Consider the following 27,878-nt stretch of genomic DNA (forward strand, 5'->3'; position numbering starts at 1 on the left):
GGTCGTGAAAGGAAAATGTGGGTCGCGAGACCAAAAAAAGGTTGAGCAGCACAGCACTGATGCATGAAGGCTGAAGGAGCGTAAAACATGCAAAGGCATTTAATAGAATGTCATAGAAATTAATTGAACTGAAATCTTTAAACAGATTTTATAATATCTAGGATGAGCACACGTCACTATTCAAACTTTTGCTCCGACAACAGGGACCGAACTTGGAAGTAGTTTCGCTCGGGAAGTTGCAACAGTTCCGTCTTTATGTCCCCTCGGATTGTCAGATCGCCCCCAAACCCCCCTTTGATCTAATTGAGATGTGCCGACTATGTACGCCGATTTTTTTTTTTTTTTTTTTTTTTTTTAATGCCCAACATGAGGGGGTAGGGCTTTATGATAATGAGGGGGCGTGGCCTCGGGTAAACGCACGCCCTTTAGGATGTCACCAGTAAGGCTCCTGGGACACGTCGTGGTGTAAACAAAGGACCTCATGCAACTCTGACTCGGGACATCTGCTTATCTGACCCCTTTAATTTAGTGCTGCTGGCCGCCTGCCTAGGACACCGAACACAGATGGGATGTGATGGAGTCTGAATTCAGCTTGGAGAGACTTCCTTTACATCTGTACACAGGACGTGAAAGTAGCGCATCAGCTATTTTTTCTTCCAGATATCCACGGCTCTAAATATCCATTTCATTATGATAAAGGGAAGGGTGCCAGCAATCTCCAGGACAAGACTGGCACCATCCCTGGTGGGAGACCGGGCACAGCCACAGGGGGTCACTTCTAAGCCACCAGACCGCAGAGTATTGGAGAACATGCAAACGTCACATTAGGGCGAGAACGCAGGTCCAGTTAAATCGGCAGCTGTCCAGCTCACCGCACGCATATTAAATATTTTCCATGTTAATTTGCTTAGTGAAAGGCGCTATATACACACACATGACTAGCAACAAGACTCACAATGTCCCAACTAGTTAGATATTTCCATAGAAGGAGGGTCTTACTGATTATTGTTAACAGTGAGGGCGGTCTTAACATATGGACACAGTAGGCACTGCCCAGGGGGGCCCACAAGGTTTCCAGTTCCTATGTATTTTTATGTCTTGCTATCAAAACGGGGGCCCCAATGCACCCCAGGGGCCTATGAAGCTGGTAAGTAAACTTCTTACAAAACAGTCCCCTAATGGAAGGGGGCAAAGCAATAGCCAAGGTTGGGACCCACCCAAAAATACAAAAAATAAATAAATAAATAGAGAAACTGACCACTATACTAAACCTTCAAACACTTTGCAAGCAAGTACCAGCACATTAATGAGGGCCCCATGACCACACCCACCCATGATGTCACACACACTGAGGCGACACCCCTAGCAACTCAGGGCATCATAGCAACCCACTCCAAATGGCTCTGTGTGATGATCCATCCATCCATTTTTGGAACCCACTTCTTTGTTTGTTCAATCCTGCCCTGAATAAGTAAAGACATGGTGGGGAAAAAAGAAAGAAAAATAAAAAGAACAAAATGTGCTATTTAGTTGTGTCTAAAGTATGGCATCGGTACAAGAATGAAGTTACAAACGGTAACAGCTTTCTACATGCTGCTACATCTTAAACAGTAGGGTGCACTCAACACATCTTCAAATGTTGCTATCAGGCTCTGCGACTATAGCACCCCCGCCCTCCTCTGCTTACGAGCCCATCGTTATTGGAGTAGGTAGCGACGTTGACCAAGATGTTGTATAACCATGGCTGGGCATCACACCAGCCTCAGGGGGTACCACACCAGCTCTTTCTCATCGAGGAGCTGACCCTTGCACTTCCTGGCTGGAGTGGTGGCAGTTCCCTTCGTGTGCCCCCTTTGTCACGTGTCCTTCATTGCTGGTGAAAATGTACTTCTAAACCTTGGGGGACACCGACAGTCACCGTGGCAGACCCTCCTCACCCCTCAAAGGAGTGCAGCTTCAATTCGTCAGTCTTACTCCCTACATTCATGGTGGGCTCAACTTAAGGCAACACCCGCCCTTCCAGGGCCTCCAGTGGCGTAGGACTGCAGCCCAAAACTCTTTGATTCCATCAAGTTGCTGTGGCGACACTGGTGGGCAAGAGCATGGCATATAGCAGACCTCCTGGAGGAAGGCGCCCCCCTGCTAAATTAACTGCAAGTCTGCAAGCTGGAATGAGGGAACACTGTCCGCCCTCAGGAAACAAAGCGGTGGGTCAAGGGGGCTGCGCGCCATCCTGGTTAAGTCAACTGAGCAGCCAGCAGGCTGGGGCCCGTTGTTCTTTATGACGAGTGCTTATGGCAGGCGTAAACATTGCGAGCTAACGCAAAACAGATGGGCACACGTTCAGAGGGGCCAAAGAGCTTCAGATACTGTGGTGTGTGAGCATCGTTTTGGAGAGGGGCATGGGAACATGGTGATCTAAAGGGCACTATATTAAAAAATAATAATCATAATCAACTGATGCCCACTGCAGTCATTGCCAGCCCCTTTAGCTGCCTTCTCTGACTTATGGGCATGGAATCCATGTTGGACGGGGCACCAGCCTCTCACGGGGCACACACTGAAGTCAAACCACAGGCATTTTTAGCCTCCATCCCTTCTCAAAGTGGTGTAATCAGTTCGGGGTGTGGGGGCGAGATGCCAGTCTACTGCATAGCAACATAATATAAACATTTACATTATAATAAGTATACATTTTATAATAACATGACATGGCACACCTACTGCAGGACACAACATTCACAATCACATTTAAACCAGTTGGTGACTGAAGCCCTGGGCACAAGGCAGAGACCAGCCCTGGAGAGGCTGCCAGTCTATTATAGGGCAGCCAACTAAATTTTAACTTACAACATAAATGTTATTATTGCATATACAGTAAGAGGAAATGTTCTAGAACATACAACACTGAGCAGCTTCATCTATTCTGGCCGCAGCAGGCTAAAGGCAGGAGCATCTCTGCACTGGATGTCACCTGTGAAGCCTTTCCTGGCAGCCCTGGGCAGGATACCAGTCCATCACAGGGCAACACAATACACAACACATGACGATGTACAACATGAAGTATTTTATACCATGATGGTATTCTAGTCTCTGACCCTCTTCTCTATATTCTATAGCATTGCTGGCTTATGATCTGCTGTATGTTGAGATTTTTCAGGTAAGAAAGGCAGGAGTTTCAAATTTACAATTAATTCTGGTGCTGGATTGGAGTGGAGACATGTTGTATGTTGATCTGCATGGGCAAGTAAGACGTTCACTTCATGTGGGACAATAATCCACCTTCATAAAAGAGCAAGTATTTGTGAGTCTGTCTGGTTGCTTGCTATGTCTCTGTCACTGTAACAGTTGGCACATCACAAACATTAACACTGCTCTTAGGAATCCCATACCATATGGCATATAACAGTGACCTAAGCAATGCACTTGTCATTCCAATAGATGATGCATCACAAATATTTCTAGTCAAGAGCATTACATTTGTCATTCCAACAGAAGGTGCATCACAAACATTTCTAGTCAAGTGCATTGCATTTGTCATTCCAACAGATGGAGCATCACAAACAAGTGCATTGCATTAGCCATTTCAACAGATGGCGCATCACAAACAAGTGCATTGCATTTGTCATTTCAACAGATGGCGCATCAAAAACAAGTGCATTGCATTAGCCATTCCAACAGATGGCGCATCACAAACAAGTGCATTGCATTTGTCATTTCAACAGATGGTGAATCAAACAAGTGCATTGCATTTGCCATTCCAACAGATGGCGCATCACAAACAAGTGCATTGCATTTGCCATTCCAACAGATGGCTCATCACAAACATTTCTAGTCAAGTGCATAGCATTTGTCATTTCAACAGATGGCAAATGTTTGTGATGCGCCATCTGTTGGAATGACAAATGCAATGCATTTTATTACTACATGCACTATAAAATACATTCCTAATATGTGATGCACTGAAAACATTAACACTGAGGTCTACGTTGATTATTTGGATTTCAACCCGTCTTAGGTGGGAAGCATAGCTGGTGACTTATAATCCTATCATATAGTGCCTTTAACATTGTTAATCATGGAGTCAGAGAGTGGTGACATGTCGTATGATGATTAGATATGGCAAGTAACTGGACTTGGTGCACGGCACAATAAGGACCATATAAACCTATAATCCAGTGGGCATCACTGGGTACAAGGCAGGAACCCACCTGCTAAAGACAGCCAGTCTACTGTAGATCAACAGAACAGGAGGACATATCACAAAGGAAAACGCAGTATAACATTCACTGGAGTGGGAGGCCAAAGCCGATTCTGGCAGCACTGGGCATCAGGCAGAAACCAGCCTTGGATGAGATGCCTGTTTACTGCTGAGCAACACATGTTATAACATTTAGTTTTCATAACCTAAAGTAAATGTTGCAAAATAAACTTAAAATGTCTGAACACCTACTGTGTAGCATTTGCATGCAGACTTAAATCAGTGGGGGAACAAAGCCTATCCTGGCAGCACTGGGGACAAGGCAGGGACCAACCCTAGATGGGGTGCCAGTCTATCGCAGGATTACACAACACTCAACATGCAGTAAATGGTACAACATATAATGTAAAATAAAATAAACAGAAATATCTACAAGCCCAGGAGTATCAGACGTGGCATACGCCATAACAGAATACACCCACAAAGCCATTTCATTCAACTGGGGCTAAAGCTTATTCTGACAGAACTGGGCAAAAGGCAGGAACAAAGCCTGGCAGAGATGCCAGTCCACTGCTGAGCAACATAACTTATTATCAACAAAGACATTACAGCATCAGCACATGTGTTATAACAACACATTATAACATTTGTAAAGACATTTAAAGCAGTGGGGAGGTGGAGGATGAAGCCATTCCTGGAAGCACTGGGTACAAGGCAGGAACCAACTCTGGATGGCATGCCAATCCATCACAGAGTAACATAAGACAACACAAAAGTATTAGGTGCCATGTTATGACACATCATATCTCATCTCACGTTGAGGTGTTATGTTTGTCAGTGCTCTTTATCCAGTGGGCACAAGACAGGAGCTGACCCTATACAGGGTGCCAGTCCATGGCAGGGCAACCTCATTTAACACAGCACATAATATTTAATACAATGGCAGCTGAAGCCTACTCTTGTAACATTGGGTACAAGGTGTCCTCACACACAAGCAGAGGGACAATTTACAATCATCAAACTGGGATGTGAGGGGGAAAAACCAGAGTATCCAGAGAAAACTCCACACGAACACAGGGAGACCAAGGCAAGTCCACTTGGACCACAAGCAGATATGGGCATCAAAGGCAGGGTCCCGAATCTGCAGCTTCCGTTATTTGCATTTTACTTTAAGTCGTTCACTTTGACCTTTAGGAGATATAAAGCCCGTCATAACTTGCAAGGCGCTTTATAAATTTAACAATCGTGCTGTCTGCATACACACACGCAGACCACTAGCCCACCCTTCAGTCCATTATTATTATTCTTTTACAGCCCAGTACACCCCTGGCGAGAAGGGCCAGCCTCAGTATATAATGATGCATTTCTGGAAGGTTCCCATTAAGCTCACGTAAGGCGCTCACTCGTTCGCAGGCTCCTATCTTAATAAACCCGCTTTCGTTTCCCTAGTCGCCCTGCCGCAGGTATTTTTATCGTTTGAATTATTTTTTCTCTTTCAAGTAGCTTCACATCACCTGCTGAGCGCGCCAATGCTCAAACCACATCACAGCTGCCCTCCTTCCTCAACTTTCAGTTCTCCAATTCCTTTATGCCTGTCCGAGGAGCCACTTCTGAGCCCGGTCACTCGCCCCGTCACTCGCAGTCGGTTTGTGTCCTTGGAGAGTCCAGTGGGCCGACCCCCACCGAGGCGCATTCGACATCTGGAGGCTCCTTTGTTTTGGATCCAAATGAAGAGAATGGAGCAGAAGGCTGCCGCTCAGTAATTAAGTGCGCTCTCCGCTGCGCTTCGCTCGTTAAGTTTTAATTGGCTACATGAAAATGACCCCTTGTGGCACTTAGTGGGATAATTTGCATGCCACTGGGCTTTTCATCCCGAGATTTCGTGAAAACTGAAGGGCTATTTGAAAGCGGCACCCGACCTGTAACAGGAATTCTTCATTTTCAGTTACCGCGTATTGTTTGGTGTGGCCCACCTGTTAAACCACCAGGATGCCAGTTCAATCTCACAGTGTGAGTGATTTATGTCTGCTACGGCCACCATTTTAGAAATATGGAAAACGGTCCCTGTAAAGCATCTTGGGATGGGACTCTTGATGGAAAAACACCACATTCTCAGGATCAAATCTCACTGTGACCCTCTGTGCCATTAGGAGAGAGCCGCAGGTCAGAAATATGGAGACCAGTAAAACCCACGACTCAGGAGAATCCATTAGCTAAGAACCAAAGCAGCAACGGCTCAAGTTTAGAACGGCTTTGAGATGAAAATGGAGAAGCTGCTAAGATGACGACAGAACACATATAAAAGCTCAAAGTGCTCTCTGCACATCGGCCAGTAGTACCAACTGCCGCGCCACCAGGTGTTTGCTGCTCAGCACAAGGCCGACATACAAAAGAAACAACTATTTTCAAGCACAAACTGGACAGTTTCGACAGGACGTGTACACACACGGCTGAGGATATGGAGGGCACTGCAGGGCCAATTGCTCCACCACTCAGCTGGAAACCAGCAGGAAGACAAGTTCAGGACTACAAGAAGCAAGACTTGCCATGGAGCCCAGGACAGGAAAATCGCTTAAGATGACACAGCGGAGGGCTGTTCTTAACATTTTAATAATAAGTCTAAGTGACCAAAGGGGTTGGGGTATGGGGGTATACACTTTTTTTGTTTAATATCTGGTGGGGACATGCTTTACTGGTGAGCCACCTGGGCTAAAATGGGTCACCTTGTCCTTTGATAGGAAAATGCTGCTGCTGCAGTTGCAGTGCCTCCTGGACCCCCCCCCGTCTACACTGTGCTGCATGTGCACATCCTGCCATGCCCTTTAGGACCTCCGTCTACAATGTACTATACGAGCAAGTCCTGCCAAGCCCTTTAGGACCCCCATCTACACTGTACTGCAATTGTCAGGCTCTTCCATGCCTTCCTAGACCCCAATCTACACTCTACTGCATGTGCACGTCCTGCCATGCCCTTTAGGACCTCCGTCTACAATGTACTATATAAGCAAGTCCTGCCATGTCCTCCTGGACCCCCGTATACACTGTACTGCATGTGCAGATCCTGCCATGCCCTTGTGGACCGCTGAATACACTGAATAGCATGAACAGATCCTGCCATGCCCATTAGGACCCCCATCTACACTGTATTGCATGCGCAAATCTTGCTGTGCCCTCCTGGACCCCCCTAATCTACACTGTACTGCATGTGCAGGTCCAAGGTGGCACCGCTCCAACTGTTCAAATGCACCAAACTGAAAACTAACAACATTTTAATGTGCAGGTGACCCTGTTGGTCATTGTCATAAGCGTCCACGTGAATAAATTCTTTGACTTTTCACCACATCGGCTGTCGGAGATGAAAAGAGGAACTGAATGGCTGAGTGCTTTGGTTGTGCCAAACTCCCCATTTTCAAATGCGGAATGCTGTAAATGTACACACACACACACAAATTAATAAATAAATCCCTTTGCAAATGCCAAACCAAAGTTTAGATCACCTGTGCTCCCACCATCAAAGGACTAGCAGCGAGCCAGCAGGGAATAAAATAAAAATAGCTGGCTGAAATGGCTCAGTCAGACGCCAAAGGAAAACTCCAAAGAGCTCTTTATTTGCTTTATTTGCATTTATTACGGCTGCCCGCGGAGCGTCGCCTCCTCAGAGGGCAGAATTGTAAATCATAATGACAGCCCATACAGACATTTCCCAAAATGGACCCTGCAGTTCCAGCCGGCTGTTCAACAAATTCTACTCCATGAAGGTTGAGGACTCCCGACGACAAATCCATACCATCAGAAAAAGGATTCCCTTTTCACAGGGGCTGGGATTTGTCACCTGTGCAGCCCCCTGTAATCGACAAACGGTGCAGAGAGTCAGAAGGAAACCTCCGTGGCTACTGCTGCTTCCCCCCCCCCCCCCCCTTCCTGTTGAATAAATCCATTTAATTAGTTTTACGAGACTAATGCAAGTCGATGTAGTAAAGAAGCACGGATACGGCAGGATGATAGCCGGATGGAAGAGCAGGTGATTTGCTCCTAATAGACAATTACATCGAATCATCATCATTACCGGGCTGCGCTGACAGATACTTGAAGGCAGAATGTAACGCTGCATTTGAATCTGGATTGACAGTCGGCGTCCTGTGAGGGTCTCACGCGACACCGGTGGACGTGTTATGTATTAATGTGTGCTTTATTGTGGGTGTGTTTTTTTCCCATATATTTTTTTTTTATTTCCATCAATTTTCTTTATTATGTACCGTCTCTGATGTTACCTGCAGTTTGTGGGTGAGGCCGCAGGAGGAGGGACCACCCTGAAGTCCACACTACTGTGCCCACTCTCTGGCTCTTTAAGTCAGCTGAGAAGGCTCAGGAGCAGGAGATCATTTCGTTTCTACAAGTCATGATGTTCCCTGCGGTTTGTGGGTGAAGCCCCAGGAGGTGGGACCACCCTGAAGACCACACTACTGAGCCCACCCTCTGGCTCTTTAAGTCAGCTGAGAAGGCTCAGGAGTGGGAGATCATTGTGTTTCTACAAGTGTTGTTTTTTATTTGGATTTACTATTTTTTTGTGAAATTCCTGCCTTGTTTCCTTGGATTACTGGATCATTGTGGATTATACCTTCGATAACTAAGTTTTTTGAGACAAACTGGGAGATGCACACAAAAGGCAAAACGAAGCTACAAACAAAATACAAACAAAAAGAGACGGAAAACCAGACGGGAGGTAAGAATCCCAGTCAAAACACAAAGATCAATAGCAAAGAGAGAGTTTTCATTTTGTGCTTAAAAGATTTATCCACAGATCAGATACAGCTGGGAGCAAATGCCGACCGTATATCCGGTCATGCCAATGAACTTGAGGTCATGACCCTGGAGGCCACGCCCCCAAAAAACACATGATGCAACCCTAATGACGTTTACACAAAATGGTGTCTAATATAGAAAAACAGCAATAAGGCCCTAAAAAAAATACATTTTTTTATTAAACCGAGTCATTGGGAGGGCTCGGGTTTGGGGCATGATGGTCATCAAACTTGACCCCGGTACGATCCTCAGGATGGCACCCCATCCAATGCACCAAATCTGACACCCTCACCTCCACAAAACACGACCCTAACGATGGTTATACAAAATGCTGCCTAACGTAGAAAAAGCAAACAGACCCTAAAATTCAACCCTGATCATAACATGAGCCCCCAGCAAAGATGGAAGCCGGATGGATGCTTCCAGAGGGCACAAGAGAAACAATTATTATGAATTCACGCCAGAAGGTCGGGGTGGTTAACATGAAGGGTCTAGAACTTGACCCCGGACCCCTAATGATCCTCAGGACGGCACCCCTTCCAATGCACCAAACATTCCCCTGTCAGCTCTGGCCTCCTCGAAACAAACGGGGGACGCGGCCGTGACAACGGTTATGCAAAATATCGCATGTGTGGTAGGACAACTGATTTTACACAAGTGTTCATTTCGAACGTCAGGGGTGCATTGCGCACAAGCAGGTTTCCAATCCACGCTCCCGTATTCTTGATGACAACAGTCTGGTAACATCCACTGGGCCGACTCCCTTCATAATTTAGCACACTTCCATCACATCACCTCTTAATATCCATTGGCTGTCACAGCTCCTTCATTCTTTCCCCTCGACTCACCCCCTCGCTCTTCTCTGCACTTTCTCAGGGTCTTTTTGTAACACGGGGGCCAAAACTGCACACCGCACTCGCTACTCTCCCTCGACAGCGTGGCCGCTTTATAACCCCACGCCCTGTTCACCTTCTCAATGGCTTCTGCACACCATCTGGATGTTGATTGTGACGAGCCACAGGTGACACCCACGGCACGACTGAAGACAAACACGGCCGGGGGCTGTCTACCCGGAGATGGTAGTCCATGTTTAGTGGCAGCAGTCCACCAGTCCGGTACCACTGAGCAGCACAAATCCCCCCCACCCCCATTCAGTTTTTCCATCTTTTTTTCTTCTCGATTTGCAAAAGCAGAAGTTGAGGAGCTCACAGTTCCCTTTTCGTGCCGGTTCCATCAAAAGGACAAAAACTTCCTTCTCCTTGATTTTATGACAAAGTGACAAGAAAAGGCAGACGCGGGCCCACATTTCAGGGCGTGGGCTGCAGACCACGTCAGAAAATGAACAGCAGCACAATTCAGGATAACGAGTTTAGTGACATATGGGGACAGTATGGGGACTTTATAGCCTAATCACAGTTAAAATCCTACAGTCCAGCCCAGCATTGGTTTGCTCATTTCAAGCAGGTGTATTGCTTTAAATTGGGGGGTTGTGGACCCCTAGAAACTCCCAGAATTGGATTTAGTTTGTCCCCCATGCACAGAAGTGACCGGCTAAGACTACACAATGCAGCAGTGAGACCACATCTGGAGTGTTGGGTGCAGTTCTGGCAACCACGCTACAAGAAAGACATAGCCGCACCTGAAGCCCTATGGAGGAGATCAACTAAGGACAACCTTAAAGGACATGTCCTACTGTGACAGACTGAGAATCAGCCGTGCTTAGTTCCGAGCATAGGGGACAGCATGGGGACCTAATGGAGCTGGAGCAGAAACCTTGGACAACCTTTAAAAGGAGGATCTGGAGAAGACTTTGGGACAGCTTAGCTAAACAAAGGAGTCTGATGGACTGAAAGGTCACCTCTCATCTCACAAACTGGTGCACCCCCAGGACTAAAGGACATGTGACAGACTCAGAGTCAAACCTTTTTAGTCTCGAGCAGAGCACACTGCGTGGGGACCTCATCCAGGTCTTCAAAAAAATCCTCTGAGGCATGGATAAGGAGGATCCGGCAGAATCCTTTCAACATAATATGGAATCAGATACTCGAGGACACCTAGTGGAGACTAAAGGGAAAGTCAATTAATGACTGAAGGTAGGAAGCACTTCTCTTTATGCAAAAAGAGTTGTGGAACTCGGAAACAAAACTACTGAGAGATGGAGTTAAAGCAGAAACCTTCGATAACCTGTCAGAAGGATCAGGAGGAGATATGGGGACAGCTAAACAAAGGAGCTGAATGGACTGACTGGTCTCCTCTCATCACCAAGAGTAAACTTGGACTTAAGGACATGGGCTACTGTGATAGACTTGGAGAATTAAATCTGTTCAGTCTCAAGCATGGGAGACCATGTGGGGAGCTCATCCAGGTCTTCAAAAACCTCAAAAGGCGATGATAAGGAAGATCCAGCAGAATTCTTTCAATATAATGAGGAACTGCATACCTGAGGACACCTAGTGGAGACTAAGGGGATAGCCCATTAAGGACTGACAGTAGGAAGCACTTCACTTTGTTTCCGACTCCCACAACTCTTTTGGCACAAAACTACTGAGAGATGGACATGAAGCAGGAACCTCAACAACCTTTAAAAAAAGATCAGGAGGAGATACAGGGAGAGCTAAACAAAGGAGCTGAATGGACTGACTGGTCTCCTCCCATCACTAAGAGCAAACCTGGACTTCAGGACATGTGCAACTGTGACAGACTCGGGGAATTAAACCGGTTTAGTCTCAAGCTGAGGAGACAACATGGGGACCTGATGGAGCTGGTGCAGAAACCTTGAACAACCTTTAAAAAGGGGGAGCTGGAGGAGACTTTGGGACAGCTTAGCTAAACAAAGGAGTCTGATGGACTAAAAAGTCTCCTTCAGGACATGACAGACTTGGACAATTAAATCTGTTTAAGTTTCGAGCTCGGGAGACAACGTGGGGAGCTCACCCAGGTCTTCAAAATTCTCAAAAGGCAATGATAAGGAAGGTCCAGCAAAATTCTTTCAACATAATGAGGAACTGCATACCCGAGGACAGCTAGTGGAGACTGAGGGGATAGCCTATTAAGGACTGAAGGTAGGAAGCTCTTCACTTTATGCAAAAAGAGTTGTGGGAGTTGGAAACAAACTACCGAGAAATGGAGATGAAGAAGAAACCTCAACAACCTTTAAGAAAGATCAGGAGGAGATTTGGGGAGAGCTAAACAAAGGAGTTGAATGGACTGACTGGTCTCCTCTCATCACCAAGAGCAAACCTGGACTTCAGGACATGTGCAACTGTGACAGACTCGGGGAGTTAAGGAGAGGAGACAACGTGGGGACCTGATGGAGCTGGTGCAGAAACCTTGAACAACCTTCAAGGAGGAGCTTGAGGAGACTTTGGGACAGCTTAGCTAAACAAAAAGGGAGTCTGATGGACTAAAAAGTTTCCTTAAGGACATGTGACAGACTTGAGCAATTAAATCTGTTTAAGTCTCGAGCTTGGGAGACAACGTGGGGAGCTCACCTAGGTGTTCAAAATTCTCAAAAGGCAATGAATAAGGAAGATCCAGCAGAATTCTTTCAACATAATGAGGAACTGCATACCCGAGGACAGCTAGTGGAGACTGAGGGGATAGCCTATTAAGGACTGAAGGTAGGAAGCTCTTCACTTTATGCAAAAAGAGTTGTGGGAGTTGGAAACAAACTACCGAGAGATGGAGATGAAGAAGAAACCTCAACAACCTTTAAGAAAGATCAGGAGGAGATTCGGGGAGAGCTAAACAAAGGAGTTGAATGGACTGACTGGTCTCCTCTCATCACTAAGAGCAAACCTGGACTTCAGGACATGTGCAACTGTGACAGACTCGGGGAATTAAACCTGTTTAGTCTCAAGCCGAGGAGACAACGTGAGGACCTAATGGAGCTGGAGCAGAAACCTTGAACAACCTTTAAGGAGGAGCTGGAGGAGACTTTGGGACAGCTTAGCTAAACAAAGGGAGCCTGATGGACTAAAAAGTCACCTTTCTTCTCACAAACAGGGGCACCCCCAGGACTTAAGGACATGTGACAGACTTGAACAATTAAATCTGTTTAAGTCTCGAGCTCAGGAGACAACTTGGGGAGTTCACCCAGGTCTTCAAAATTCTCAAAAGGCAATGATAAGGAAGATCCAGCAGAATTCTTCCAAGGTAATGAAGAACTACATACCCGAGGACACCTAGTGGAGACTAAGGGGATAGCCCATTAAGGACTGAAGGTAGGAAGCACTTCACTTTGTTTCCGACTCCCACAACTCTTTTGGCATAAAACTACTGAGAGATGGACATGAAGCAGAAACCTTATGACAACCTTTAAGGAGGATCTGGAGGAGACTTTGGGACAACTTAGCTAAACAAAGGAGTCTGATGGACTGAAAGGTCGCCTCTCATCTCACAAACAGGGGCACCCCCAGGACTTAAGGACATGTGACAGACTCGGAGTTAAACTGGATTAGTCTCAAGCGGAACACACTGTGTGGGGAGCTCATCCAGGTCTTCAAAATTCTCAAAAAGGCAACAATAAAAAGTAGATCCAGCAGAATTCTTTCAGCTTAATGAGGAATCAAATACTTGAGGACACCTAGTGAAGACTAAGGGGATAGTCCATTAGGGACTGAAGGTAGGAAGCACTTCACTTTATGCCAAAAGAGTTGTGGGAGTTGGAAACAAAACTACCGAGAGATGGAGATGAAGCAGGAACCTCAACCACCTTTAAAGAGGATCTGGAGGAGACATGGGGAGAGCTAAACAAAAGGAGCTGAATGGACTGACTGGTCTCCTCTCATCACCAAGAGCAAACCTGGACTTCAGGACATGTGCAACTGTGACAGACTCGGGGAGTTAAGGAGAGGAGACAACGTGGGGACCTGATGGAGCTGGTGCAGAAACCTTGAACAACCTTCAAGGAAGAGCTTGAGGAGACTTTGGGACAGCTTAGCTAAACAAAAAGGGAGTCTGATGGACTAAAAAGTTTCCTTAAGGACATGTGACAGACTTGAGCAATTAAATCTGTTTAAGTCTCGAGCTTGGGAGACAACGTGGGGAGCTCACCTAGGTGTTCAAAATTCTCAAAAGGCAATGAATAAGGAAGATCCAGCAGAATTCTTTCAACTTAATGGGGAATCAGATACGGAGGACACCTAGTGGAGACTAAGGGAATAGTCCATTACGGCCTGAAGTTAGGAAGCACTTCACTTTATGCCAAAAAGAGTTTTGTGGGAGTCGGAAACAAAACTACTAAGAGATTGAGATGTAGCAGAAACCTTTAATTACCCGTCAGAAGGAAATACAGGAGCAACTAAAGAAAGGAGCAGAATGGTCTCCTCTTATTAGTCAAGTGTTCCTCAGCCTCCATTCTAGGACACCAACGCCTACTTTCTAATGGAAGCCCTGACCTTGACAGCGCCTTTTAAAACCATAACCTACTGTTGGCACTTGAAGCAACCACAAATGTGCCCACGATGACAGCTTGTGCTCCAACAACAACAGGATGTTGTACCCGTCAGTCTGAACAGCAGGCAGACCAAAAGCGGCCAATTTAACAAAAAAAACACCCCGAGAAACTCCCTGCCGCTTATTTCAGGCCCTGAACGTCCCAGGATGGATGGCGGTCTGCAAGCACACAAATGGGTCACACTTTCTCCTCGACCTCCTCTTGTGGCAAAGCCGACTTCACTTCCTGTGTTTTACTCAGCAGCAGGCGCCAAACTGCAGGGTTTCAAGCAGAAAGATGCCCGGGGTGCAGAATCACAGGCCAGTTAATTACAGGCCCAGCTTTGAATGTGCTGTGGGGGCACACGAGGGGCTTACTTTGAAATGACAGGCCAAAAGGGCCGGAAAGTCATGGAAAAACTCTCGAGTCATCAATGGTTGCATTCAAAAGGAGGAGACAGGAAGATCTGCTAATGTACAACCAGACATGCAAGGACAGCAAACTGGCAGACAAAAATGGCACAGGAGCGAGGACGCGATTGAACCGATGGTCAGTCTTCAAGAAATCATCATCGTTTGCTTCGTTTCGTATTAAATCCACACGCATGCCACAGGTGTGACGTCACGGTGGCTGTCCGTTTTATTGGAGTGCACAATTTCAGTAAATGGTAGTGAATTCTGGGCTTATGGAGCCAGAGAGCAGCAACACACTATAGGCTGGTGGGACACGCATACAAAGTTCATGATGTTCTGTACACTCAATGTCATCACTCCGACATAACTGAGAATGGCATCACAATCACAAAGCCATTTAAACCTTGTCATACGTGTGTGCATATTGGGGACAGCTGAAGAGCTCTGGTGACTGTAATTCGACTGCCGCTCCAGGGGTTGGCGCTGTGTCCTAATGGCCTCTCCCTCTTCCTCGCGCTGAAGACCAGACAACTGACTGTTAATACACCTCGGACGTCACTTCCGGTGTCCGTCCACCTGGACCCTGCTCTGCCTTGCTGGAAGGACCCAACACTGGAAGCTCCGCCACCTTGGGATGGTTCTGTTCCAAACTCACGTCTGCAAAGACGCCGCCACAATAAATTGCATGGATTTTTGTTTATGCATCAAAACCAGTTCTGTGGGGACGACCAGGCTGGTACCCCAGCTCCTTACTGTCGTCACTGTTGTTGTCCAGATGGCAAAAAAGGGGTGCAGGCCCATCCTAAACCAAACCAGTACTCAAGAAACTAAAAGCAGGCTTCAGCACAGGCAGCCTGCCCCCGAAACTCAACAGTACATTCACCCCATGGAGTTTCAGGCAAGCACTCCATCTTCATACAAGCGGAGCCAACTTAAATAAAAACTCAGAGAGAAAGAGACAAATTCTCCAGTTTATTCAACAACAAAAAAAAAATAATCAGCAGATGGAATGGCCTACTGGGGATAAAGCAAGTCCACCCGTGGCATCAGAAGCGGGCACTTGAGCAGAAAGGACTTCTCGTCGGCATTTTGCAGAACTGCCCAGCCGTCTCCAACATCGACTCCACTCCACTCCACTCCTCCAGGCTTTCTTCCTTCAGCTTCAGAGGTTTATGAATTTTCTGGTAGGTTCTGCCCGTTCCAGCATTTCAAATGGGACTCAAATCAGGGTCTTGACTCAGCCAGTCCAAAACCTTCCTCCATTTCTTCTAGAGTTGGCCACCCCTTGGTGGATTTGCTAGTGGGCTTCAGACGATTAACATGTTGAAAAAGGACCATTTAGAGTCCGGGCCATCTTAACAGCATTATAAAGAGGCAAAACAGTGCACTGTGGCCGCCTACCTACACAACCACTCAGCAAGTCACAACATACATAGATTAGCATGGGGCCCCCAGGCAACTGCCCAGCGTGCCCGTGCGGCAAGACGGCCCAGTTTACGGTTCAACTTGCAGACCGAAGCCTCCACATGTTCTTCAAGCACACTTTGATGTGATGCAGAATTCATAGACAACTCCATGACTTCCAGCTTCCCAGGCCCTCCCGAAGCAGCAAAAGGACCCCAAACCAGAAGTTGTCCACCACCATACTTGACAGGACAAGAACGTCTTGCTAACTGTGTACTCTTACTGTATCCTTACAACTCTACCTTGAATTTATCTGCCCAGAGCACATTGTCCCATAAGGCCTGCATCCTTGCCTAGATGTCCAATAGCAAACTGTTGTCCTCCTCTAAAGTCCCTTTTGGGACAGCAGAGGCTTCCCCCCCCAGCACACCTCATGTGCAGGTCAGATTTGTCCCCTCTTTCCGATTGTAGATGCAGGCACTTTGATGGCAGATGCTGCATGATGAACTTGCGATGGAATTTTGGGGTTCTTGGAGACTTCGTATCAAAAGGTCAGCTCTTGGGTGGAATTTGATGGGCATGCCAGGCCTGAAAGAGTTTGAAAACTTACACCACTTAACTGATGGGGTGGGGGTATAACAGATTTCCGACAATTTGGTGGCCTTCTTAAACCCCTTGCCAGCCACCTGGGCATCCACAACCTTCTTCCTGAGGGGCTCAGAGAGCTGTTTTGATCAACACCCCACATGTCAACCACAAAGAGAACACCAGACCCCGGGGGATGGAGGTCCACCAGCTTACCCAGCAGGAGTATTCTGATGTGTTTGAAAGGGTGAGAAATGGAAGGGTGGCCTTCTTCCATGTGACAGATCTGCCTTTTGGATCATCTAGATTATATGGTAGTGCTGCTGCTTTGCAGTAAGGAGACTGTGGAAGATTGTGGGTTCGCTTTCCGGTTCCTCCCTGTGTGGATAGCGCTTTGAGTACTGAGAAAAGCGCTATATAAATGTAATGAATTATTATTATTATTATTAGATTAGGACAAATGAAGCACCACGTTGGATGTGTCCTTTGTTCAAGTACGTCACCATTTATCGGTAGGCACCGTTGGCATGAAGATCAAACGTTTGCCTGTTCAGATTTGTGGGGGTGCACTTACTTTATCACACGATTGTACATGATGGAGCAATCTTGTGTTTAGAGAGCAGGCAGGTGGAGACGGTGGCCCATTACGGCTCAGGCAGATCTGGGACCACCCCTACCAGTCCAGCTCCTGTACCACCAACCACCGCAAACCCCAATAAGCAAAGTGCCATTAGCATCAGGAAGCAAGCAATTGTCAAGCTGGACGCTGCGGCCCTCCAGGGCCCTGACACTTTATAAAACCTGTTCAAAATGAGAAACAGACGTACGGGGGGGCTTAACAACCCACAATCAGCTTGTCCGTGTCCCTAGGGGGTGTGTGTGTGTTGCATTTGGCTTCACAAAATAAGAAGAGCAGCTATACGAAAAAAAAAAAAAATAATAAAACCTGCCGAGAAGGCTAATCACATCCGAATCTACAAGAGAGCGGCGGCTCGCGGGTTTCTATGCAAACACCCCGGTACATAGCAACGGTTGCTATGCATTTATTTGGCAATGCCTTCAATAATAAAGCTCGCACCAAACGCGTCTATATTGAGCGCCACTGTGTCACTCGGATTTTGGGCTTCAAGTGTGAATAAATTGCACATTTCTAGCCTTCACCTCGAAGAAATCCCAGTCGAAAAAAAATAAACACACACACACACGCGCGCGCGCGCAGTACACCCGTGACTTGAGTTTGGGGGGCGGCGGTGGAGGGGGGGATCCTCGTCCCGCAGAACGGCCAATACCACAAAAATCCCTCCCTAAACCAAACCACCAATTTGAATCAACCGAGTTATTTATTTAATTAATTTTTAAATTAATAATTTGCGGTGGGTTGGCACCCTGCCCGGGATTGGTTCCTGCCTTGTGCCCTGTGTTGGTTGGGATTGGCTCCAGCAGACCCCCGCGTTTGGATTCATCGGGTTGGAAAATGGATGGAAATTAATAATTAGCATTCATCTATGCATTTTGGACCACTTAGTTAAGGGTTACGGGACAGCAGGGAAAGACCATCAAAAACCCTGGCTGGTCTCACAAAGTGCAATGTAGTATCATTATTAATACTAATATTTCCTATTCAAAAAAAGGCTCCGTTTATCAAGAAGCTCCAAAGTGTAGGGGAAAAAAAAATAAACACACACGCAGAAGATGAATCCTTCAAAATAAGCAATCCAAAGCAAACGAATCCATCCATCCATCCATTATCCAACCCGCTGAATCTGAACACAGGGTCACGGGGGTCCACTGGAGCCAATCCCAGCCAATACAGGGCACAAGGCAGGAACCAATCCCGAGCAGGGTGCCAACCCACCGCAGGACACACACACACAAACACACCAAGCACACACCAGGGCCAATTTAGAATCGCCAATCCACCTAACCTGCATGTCTTTGGACTGTGGGAGGAAACCGGAGCACCCGGAGGAAACTCACGCAGACACGGGGAGAACATGCAAACTCCACGCAGGGAGGACCCGGGAAGCGAATCCAGCTCCAGGCAGCAGCGCTACCCACTGTGCCACCGTGCAAACGAATCCAAAAAGAGGTTCAAAAATCTATAAATTCACAAAACGCAAAACATTAAATCACTGGAGGAGCTCACCACTACTACCAGTGCAGTCAATGAACCGCAAGGGACTCGGAGATTTCCTCAGTCTTTATAGGGCAGGTGGCCCCGCCCCAAACCCACAAAGATCCTAAAGGAAGATACGCAAATACATGGAAACTAAAAATGACCAACATAAAGAAAGGAATTGAAACAAACAAAACAAAAATGGCTGAACCCTGGCTGACAGTAGTGAGCACACCGGCACACGTTACCCGTCGCCTACATAAACACGTGTCGGAATGAGAGAGAGTGTTGACACCCCCCGACTTTATTTACTCTTATGACTGAGGGGTTAATTAACTCAAATAATTGAATAACAATAAGCACAAATGAATAATCCCTACTGCGGCTCGTAATGATTTCCCACAAGCGGGGGGCCTTCAGATTTCAGGTTAAGTAGCTGGCAGACAGGCGGGTTGACAGCTGCAATGATGCGCCGTGTTTTGCCCTGCCAATTCCGTTCCTCCCGCACACGGGGGAATTCGGCGTCTATTTTCACTCTTCTAGTGGTAGCCGGTGCCAAAGTGAAGCTGTCAGACCATCTCTTATTGGGAATGGGGGGGGGGGGGGGGGGGGGTGCCGCTGCCATCTGTGGAAGTTGTCCTTTTTTACTTCGAGCACATTAACAGACAGATTTCCTTTTTCCAGGTGGCTCAGCGGTTCGTGCGGATGTCTCAGAGATCCAACATTCTGGGTTCAAACCCAGGTCCTGTTCAGGGGCCATGTGGAGTCTGCAGGTTCTCTCTGTGGCAGGGTGGGGTCTCCTAATGGTTTTTTTCCAGTTTTCCCCACACACGTCCCCATAACTGCCCACTTCAGGGGTGTGTAAGAGCTGCCCACCGTCACTTATAAGTCAGACTCGGTGGATTTTGAGGGGCCCACGTTCCATTTTCCTTTCATATACTGACCGGTCAACCACCGAGGAGTTGGTGGAGGAGCCTCTCACATTCACAAAAGGTACCCAGCGCCAGTTCTTCTATGCTCATTAAATTTTAAATTAGCTTCAGTTTCATATAGCGCCTATCTCTCAAAGTATTACCACAGGTCATCAAACCAGAAGAGACACACAAACTCAACTTTCATTAGCAAACACAAAACTGCTCTGCTGCCCCTCAGCACACAAGATGGTTCAGTGGTCCCCTAAGCCGGGGAAATGGCCTCAGCCAACACCCAAAGGCACCTCGGCCTCCTCCAGCCCAAAGACGGAAGGACCAACATGAAAGCCGTCACCCCATCCTTACACACAAGCCGAAGTGAAGTGCAGGGTGGTCTGCTGCCCGAGTCGCTCCACCGTTTCCTCGGTTCGATTCCCACACCTGATGGCTCACGCCGTTCACTCCACCATCCGTTTTCAGAACCTTTTGGGTTCGCCAGAAGCGCCAGCTGCCTGCCAGCAGCAAGAAACGGATGTCACGACTCGAAAGAGAGAGGGTGGGCATTGAACCCGAATATGATGGAAGGAACATGGGGAGGCTGGGAAATGGACCCCCTGACCCCAGCGGACATGAAGAACACAGACAGTCTGGGAATTGAATTGGGTCCCGGTAGACACTGGGAACATGGCCAGGCTGTGAGTTGTACCCAGATCAAGGAGGATATGGGGAAAGGAGGCCATGGCTGGGAAACTGAACCCCAGTCCAAGTGGACAAGAGTGACACCAAGCTGGAAATTGAACCCTGATCCCAGCAGACAGTGTGGCATCATAATGGTACTGAAAAGCCCCTCGTGATGATTTTCACTACGGGATGGTAAATGTTTCAGGCAGCATAGCCCCCCCTAGTGGCTGAGGGACTGCACTCTAATAGTTATTTCAGGTAAGGAAGACCAGGGGCTTGGAGGTAAGGCATTCCCTTTCCAGGACAAGAGTATAAAATGGATGGATAACGGGAGGGACAACCATCCAAGACTGTATTAAATTTATTATTATTTGGCCGACACTTTTATCCAAAGCGACTTACAACTGGTTCCACGTCTGTGGTTTTTCCTTTTGGGAGCACAGGCAGGTGACGCGACTTGCTGGTGGTCACACATTTCTTTAAAAGCTATGCCACACTGCCTCCCCCACACTGTGTTCTCACCCAGTATGCCAGGTCTCAGCATCCCTGCACACACCCTCAGGGCATACTGGGAACTGTGGTCCCATTGGACATCTCTGCTGGGTTCCATGGGGCAGCTGGGGGGACTGGTCACCTAGAAAATCGGAGGTGCATATAGTCTGAGAGGGCAGTCTCCACCGGTAAATGCATTTTTTTTATTTCCATCTGGGAAAGGGAATGCCATCCATCCTGACCAGGACATCTGTTGAGGGTCTCCTCCAATTATAACTGGGAATGATGGAGTGACCACATGTTGGTTAGCACATACCAGTAAGAGCTTTGCTGGACTCCGTACATGTGAAAGGCGCTATATACATAAGATGTATCATCATCTGCAGTGGGCTGGCACCCTGCCCGGGGTTTGTTTCCTGCCTTGCGCCCTGTGTTGGCTGGGATTGGCTCCAGCAGACCCCCATGACCCTGTAGTTAGGATATAGCGGGTTGGATAATGGATGGGTGGGTGTATCATCATAATCATGTGACAATAATATCCTAATGAACCCACAATGCCACCCGAGCTTCATTCTGTCAGCCTTTATATTGTGACATCAGCAGTTTGCACCATCGCTGGTTCCTTTAATGAAGGAGGATTTCAGTCCTCAGCAGACCACCACTAAAACTGGAGCTCAAGAGGGAATGGCTGACATGATCCTCCAGCTGGGTTAAGCCAACCGAGCAAAGGTTGGAATGGGGGTCCTCACTGCGGGACCCTATAAAGCTGGATGGCACCCAATTGCAGACCACTGCCTCTCTTTGTGACCCGGATGCCTGTCTGTGCTCACACTGCTACCCCATCGAGACCACCATACGCCACTGTCTAGTGTAAAGCCCCTTAGAGGAGCTCAGGAGGTTTCAGGCAGCTTGTTCTGGTGGGCAACACCCTGGACCTGGAAACACGGAGTCTGCTGGCCGAGTCCTCACCACGGTAGACGTCTGAATGCGAGATCTGCAAGTCACTTTGGAAGGATGGAGGCAGCCACTGAATAAATAACAGACTGAGAAGAGAACAAATCTAGGCAGCGTTGGCATCTGCACAGGCTAAAAACTGAGCAAAGTGACACAGATGACAAATTTATTGCTCACTTACTGTAAGCAAAATCCTTTAACCCACGAAAATTGGCCAACGCAAGTGCTGCAGTAAACAACGCCAGCCACTTAATGCCAAGAAACGTGAGCCACACCTCTTGCTCTGCCCCACCACCCCCCCTTGTTGTTTAACGGCATGCTGGCACTGCATGTAACTTCTGCTATCGGTTGGCAGAGTGCCACTTCCTGGTTCAATGATGGCAATCGCACGAGGAAGTCCAAACTACAGAGACTTCAGCGGCTGAACCCAAGCAGTCGGGTGCCATCCCTCCAGCACACCACGCTGGCAGAGAGAAGTGAAAGCTGCCAGCCCGAGTGCCCCTGCCATTCCTCCATGCTGGCTGAGCTTTGCACATTGCAACATTTCACAATTTGGCAAAGCTCAGAAATGCAACAGGCCCTCAACTGGCGCAGCAGCTCATCAGATCCTGGCAGGAATGACAGCACAAGGCTCTAGATGATCAGAGGAGGGAGAGAGGGGCGAGCGCAAAAAGCATGGGAACCAAGAGTCTCAAGGGACCCCAGTGAAATGCCAGCGTGTGGGTCGACAGCCTCTCATGACTCGGGCTAAAATAAGTGCCAGCAAAGAGGTTTATGGAAACTTTTATAGAAAGCAGACCACCAGGGGGTCTCCCAATACTATTGCACAAGCCATCTGAAAGGCCAGGAGGGAGAGAAACCACAGCACAGACCCAAAAAAAGTTAAAAATACGCCAGCTTCCCAGCACATGGGAACTTGGGATCAAGCGCCATGTACACCTCTGCCAATCAGACTTCAAAACCTGACATGGCCAACACGATCCCTGTGTTTTGTGGACACCAATGGCTCTTTTCTACCTGGTGAGCATTTCTAGACACTCAAGCCCTGCTTCTCCTCTTCGGTCTTCTTCATCTGTGCCGCAGCTCCTCATATGTCCATTGGTGGTCACTCTTTTAAAGAGTGATTTTCACCATATTCTTATTGTGAGCACTTCTCAAACGCGCCACCTAGTGGCTGACAGCTGGGTAAAAAGTGACACGGGATGAGGCAGGGACCGATGTGGGCGGGGACTGTGAACACTAAATTGTAACACTTGGCTATCCACCCTGCCTTACTCTGACTCCGCCCCATCCCCCAGGTCTCCCAGATGTGGGCGGGGTTTGACGGCCAACTCTTACCATCTTAGTGGTGTGGGGATGGAGCCGTGTGTGTCCGATTTAGGTGGGGGGGTCTGATGTCCAACTATTACCATTTCATGTTTCTTAACCACTGGGTCTCAACCCACCTTTGGGTGGCAACTTATTATTTATAATGTAATGGTAGTGGATCACAGTGCATTATGGAGGTGTTCAAACCACCCCCCCCCCCCCCCCTCCACTCAAATCACCAAGGGGGACCACAAAGGTGGAGTAACATTGGACTAAACTCTAACCTTATCTTCCATCCAAGAAATGTACCGCTACTCAAATTCAGTCAGATCTCATTATGTTTTGGGGGGGGAGGGCAGGGGGTGTTAAAAAAATTCCTGTAAAAACCCTGCAGGTATGGAAACCACAGAAATTGAAGCATTGATCCTATGGGAAAAATTAGGACAGTTTCCAATGGGTGGACACCCCAGCGCTCTGCTCTCGCCCCTTGATGCTCAGAGGTTCACCTACAGAATCCTTGTTATGACTTTTACATTTTTCGACAGTGAAGATCAATCTCTAATTAATTTTTCTAGGTGCTCCACCACAGGCTGCGTGTGACTGTGGAAGGGCAGATCCAAGGACCTCATTAAACCATCCAATCAAAACAAAGAGCAGGGATTTCAACTGGGGAAGGGGGGAGCTATGGCCGACACCTACCAGGAATTAAACGTTCATGGGGTGCAACTGCATACCCCACCATCCCATCTCCATCACAAGTGGTGCAGGGTTGGACACACATGGATCCATTTGGACATCTCCTGGCATCACAGACCTGTTATCAGTGAATCTCCAGTTTCGCTTTCGGAGCGACACGCCTCCCGGAATTTTGTTTCTGCCATGTATGGATGTGAATAGGTGCTATTAGGTCACACGTCACAAAATGAGTTGCGGAGAACCAAATCTGTGAGAACTGAACCCATGCAGAGCGAGGATTTACTGTGTGGCATACAGGCCCATAATGTACCAGAATGCAGCCATGTTTAAAATGTAAGGTAAGGAATACCATCGATTGCATGTGTCATTCCAACAGGTGGTGCATCACAAACACACATTGCCTTTACAAATGCCAGGGGTGAAGGATTGAGCTCCCTTTACCAGCCATTTCTACTTTATCACGCGTATCGCCTTCTTTACTTCCTTTTTATTTGCAAGCAAAGGTCGCCATTTACATTCTTATCTGCCATTTGTCGTTAGGAGACCGTGCACTTCTTATTCTGCAAAAAAAGCTCAGAAAACGCACGTCACCCAAGACTGACCTGCTTAAACCTTCAAAGGAAGGTCAGCGACTGGCGACTCAGGATTGTCCCCCTAGAAGATGGTCAACAGTTGCGGCTCGACTTTGCCAGCTGCGCCACACTGGTTCTTTAATGGCACGATCGATCGATAGATAGATAGATAGATAGATAGATAGATAGATAGATAGATAGATAGATAGATAGATAGATAGATAGATAGATAGATAGATAGATAGATAGATAGATAGATAGATAGATAGATAGATAGATAGATAGATAGATAGATAGATAGATACTTTATTAATCCCAATGGGAAATTCTTTACTGGGTTATGTGGTTCCATTGCATGACAAAAGATCCATTTTATGCTATGATAGGCTCTCTGCACGTGAAGTTTGCGCTTGGGGCTTTTTAAATGGCTCCAAATACGTGAGCGAAGCAGCAATCTTTACTGCATAGAAGGCTGCCTAGCAGGATATGAACAGAACAAGAAAACCTGAACTCCTGTCCAGCAAGGGTCCTTTTAAAATCAGAAACCCACCAGTATCACATAATCCAGTTAACCCTGAAGAGATATCTATGGGGTTTGTTATTACGGATATAAATAAATCGAGGTTCATCCTGGAGCATTCATATGGATGGCTCTCTATGGTATTGCTCTGAAAGACCACTTTTAGTACCTCACAGGCTACAGTGGGAGGATTGGGTTATTAAGAAATAGAGAAGGCGGCACCCGGGCTTAGGGGGGCACCACAGACATTTTTCATTATTGGATTTACCCTGGACCATATGGTGCAAAACTGGAAATGGTGCAGCTGAAGCAAGACCCACAAAAAGGGGTTCCCGTATTAAATTAAAAAATGACATACATATATAAAACGCACACATTAATATTTATAAAGGTTAATGATAGATAGCGTAGTTGGCTGGATTAGATCCATCTATCTATCTATCGATTAGGTAGCTAGCATAGTTGGCAGGATTAGATAAATAGATAGAGAATTATATTAAATATAGATATATCTATTTTATAGTGTCTTTCACATCTATTTAATTTTTAATCTTGAGAATATCAGAATCAGTGGCCCCACCGAGTCTCACGTGGTCGTTCTTATCTTTGTCATGTCGGCTGTCCCGTTCAGTCACCCACTGCGTGCGAGTGCAGCTCATATACATGGGGGCACCAAAATCTTTTAAGTGCTTAGGGTCTCTAGAGGCCCCGTGTTAGAGCCATTCTGGTGTGACTTTTAAACGCAAGTTTTGACAGAAGTTAACTAATGGCCGTGTGATGACCCCACGCTTTTAACCCCTTTAGAGACCATCACGTCAAAGTAAATCACTTAAAAGACCAAACAGCTCCTCATGCAGGCACAGCGAAACGGGGACACCACACACATCGCAGCTCTCGACGGGGCCGCCGTCTTTCTTTACGAGATCCGATCTTTTTGGCAGCCTCTTCATTCTTCCGCTACGTTTATACGGGTGGCGCTCCGAGATGACAGGTAAGTACAAGTGAGTGACAGCCCAGAAGTGCGACAACGTGTTCGCGACAACAGTGGCAGATACATATCGGAATGTTAACAAAGGGGTTTCTTGTTTTGTACTTTACCGTATCTCGCGATCAGGAATTTCCTCCAAATACCCACTTGGGCAACATCCGTAGTTCAGCGGAAGGCGACATTCCCGAAAGTCCGCTTCATTGCCACAGAGTCCCAAACAACTCGTCTGTTTTTCTGTTCATTATGCCCTGTCCTAAATCAGTCCTGTCGTCCGAAAAAGAGGCTTCCAAACGTCCGCGCTGAATGTCCTCGTGCGGGATCCGATTGAAGATTCGTGGATAGAAAAGTGGATTGCAGTTCAGATCCAAAGCGCCGAACTGCATTTCACATTTGATCTCAAATGGGCAGAAAGCGGGAACTACAGGAGGCAAAGGCAGCGATGGCAGCGCCTCTGTGCACACGAGCCTCGGAGATCGGGAGTTCCACGAGTTCCAACTTTGGACTTCAAGCCCCGAGGGTGTGGGTGCAACTGACACTGTGTGACCCTGAGCAAGCCACTTCAGTCTGCCTGTGCTCCTATTGGGAAAACTAAAGACATGTAATCAATTATAGCTCTCATGCTGTAAGTCGCCTCGGATTAAGATGTCCACCAAACTCGAAGAAAAAAAAATCCGCAGCAGCAACTCATCCAAGTCCTGCTTTTTACTCAGCAGACCTTGTCCTGTTTTAGTTATGCCGTGGGGCGCACGGTGGCACAGTGCTTAGGGATGCCGCTTCAGGAAAGCGCTCAGAGTTCAAACCCGACGCCACGTCGTTGTCTGTGTTTAGCTGACACCGCTGCCGTGTTTGGGGGTTTACGCGTTCACATCAGTGTCCTTACTGTCCAGTGCTGTCATGGGAACGTATAGAGACACTGTTACATCACAAAACTATTTACTCTATATCTCGTTATTTATTCATCATTTATTTACTTTAAAAAAATGCAAATGTATTTACAATTCTCTCTAAAACGCACAATATCAGTGAATGCTTGATAGAACCTACAGAATTGTGGACAACAATTAACCACTTAAAAAAAAAACTAATAAAAGGATAAGGATCTGTGCATCGGTCTATGTCCATCTGGCTATTAAACATCTGTAATTCCAACAGGTGGCATTTCACAAACACACATTGCTTTTACAAATCCCATGCCAAATGACATAAACATGCGAACTGTATGTGTCATTCCAACAGATGGTGCATTACAAACTAACACTGCTTTTACAAATCCCATGCCAAATGGCATAATAGAGACATACGAACTGTATGTGTCACTCCAACAGATGGTGCATTACAAACATTAGCACTGCTTTCACAAATCCCATGCTAAATGGCATAATAGACATACGAACTGTATGAGTCACTCCAACAGATGGTGCATTACAAACATTAGCACTGCTTTCACAAATCCCATGCCAAATGGCATAATACAGACATACGAACTATATGTGTCACTCCAACAGATGGTGCATTACAAACATTAACACTGCTTTCACAAATCCCATGCCAAATGCCATAATAGATACATACGAACTGTATGTGTCACTCCAACAGATGGTGTATTACAAACATTAACACTAGTTTTATAAATTCCATGTCAAAATGGCCTATAACAGAGACTTACTACTTGCATGGTGCACTGCAAACGTTAACACTACAGTTTCCATTGATTACGTCAACCTCAGACCATCTTAGATGGGTAGCACAGCTACTGTAGTTGCAACACAAATGCTTGTAAACTAGGGAAAAAGTGAG

General features: G+C 47.0%; 1 protein-coding gene across 3 annotated transcripts in view; it reads right to left on the minus strand.

The window, feature by feature from the left end:
* The window catches only part of LOC114665163 (growth arrest-specific protein 7-like), a 147,567-nt gene that overhangs the window by 117,962 nt on the left and 1,727 nt on the right, over window positions 1-27,878 (minus strand). Inside the window, exon 1 of one of the 3 annotated variants that reach the window (XM_028819582.2) lies at window positions 26,192-26,318. The exons of the other annotated variants lie outside the window; for them this stretch is intronic. The gene's annotated coding sequence lies outside the window, so the exon portion shown is untranslated. Of the gene's footprint in view, window positions 1-26,191; window positions 26,319-27,878 lie in introns of those variants that run through there. 3 annotated transcript variants of the gene reach the window in all.

The sequence above is a fragment of the Erpetoichthys calabaricus genome, chromosome 14 (assembly GCF_900747795.2).
Source record: "Erpetoichthys calabaricus chromosome 14, fErpCal1.3, whole genome shotgun sequence".
Classification (NCBI taxonomy): Eukaryota; Metazoa; Chordata; class Cladistia; order Polypteriformes; family Polypteridae; genus Erpetoichthys; species Erpetoichthys calabaricus.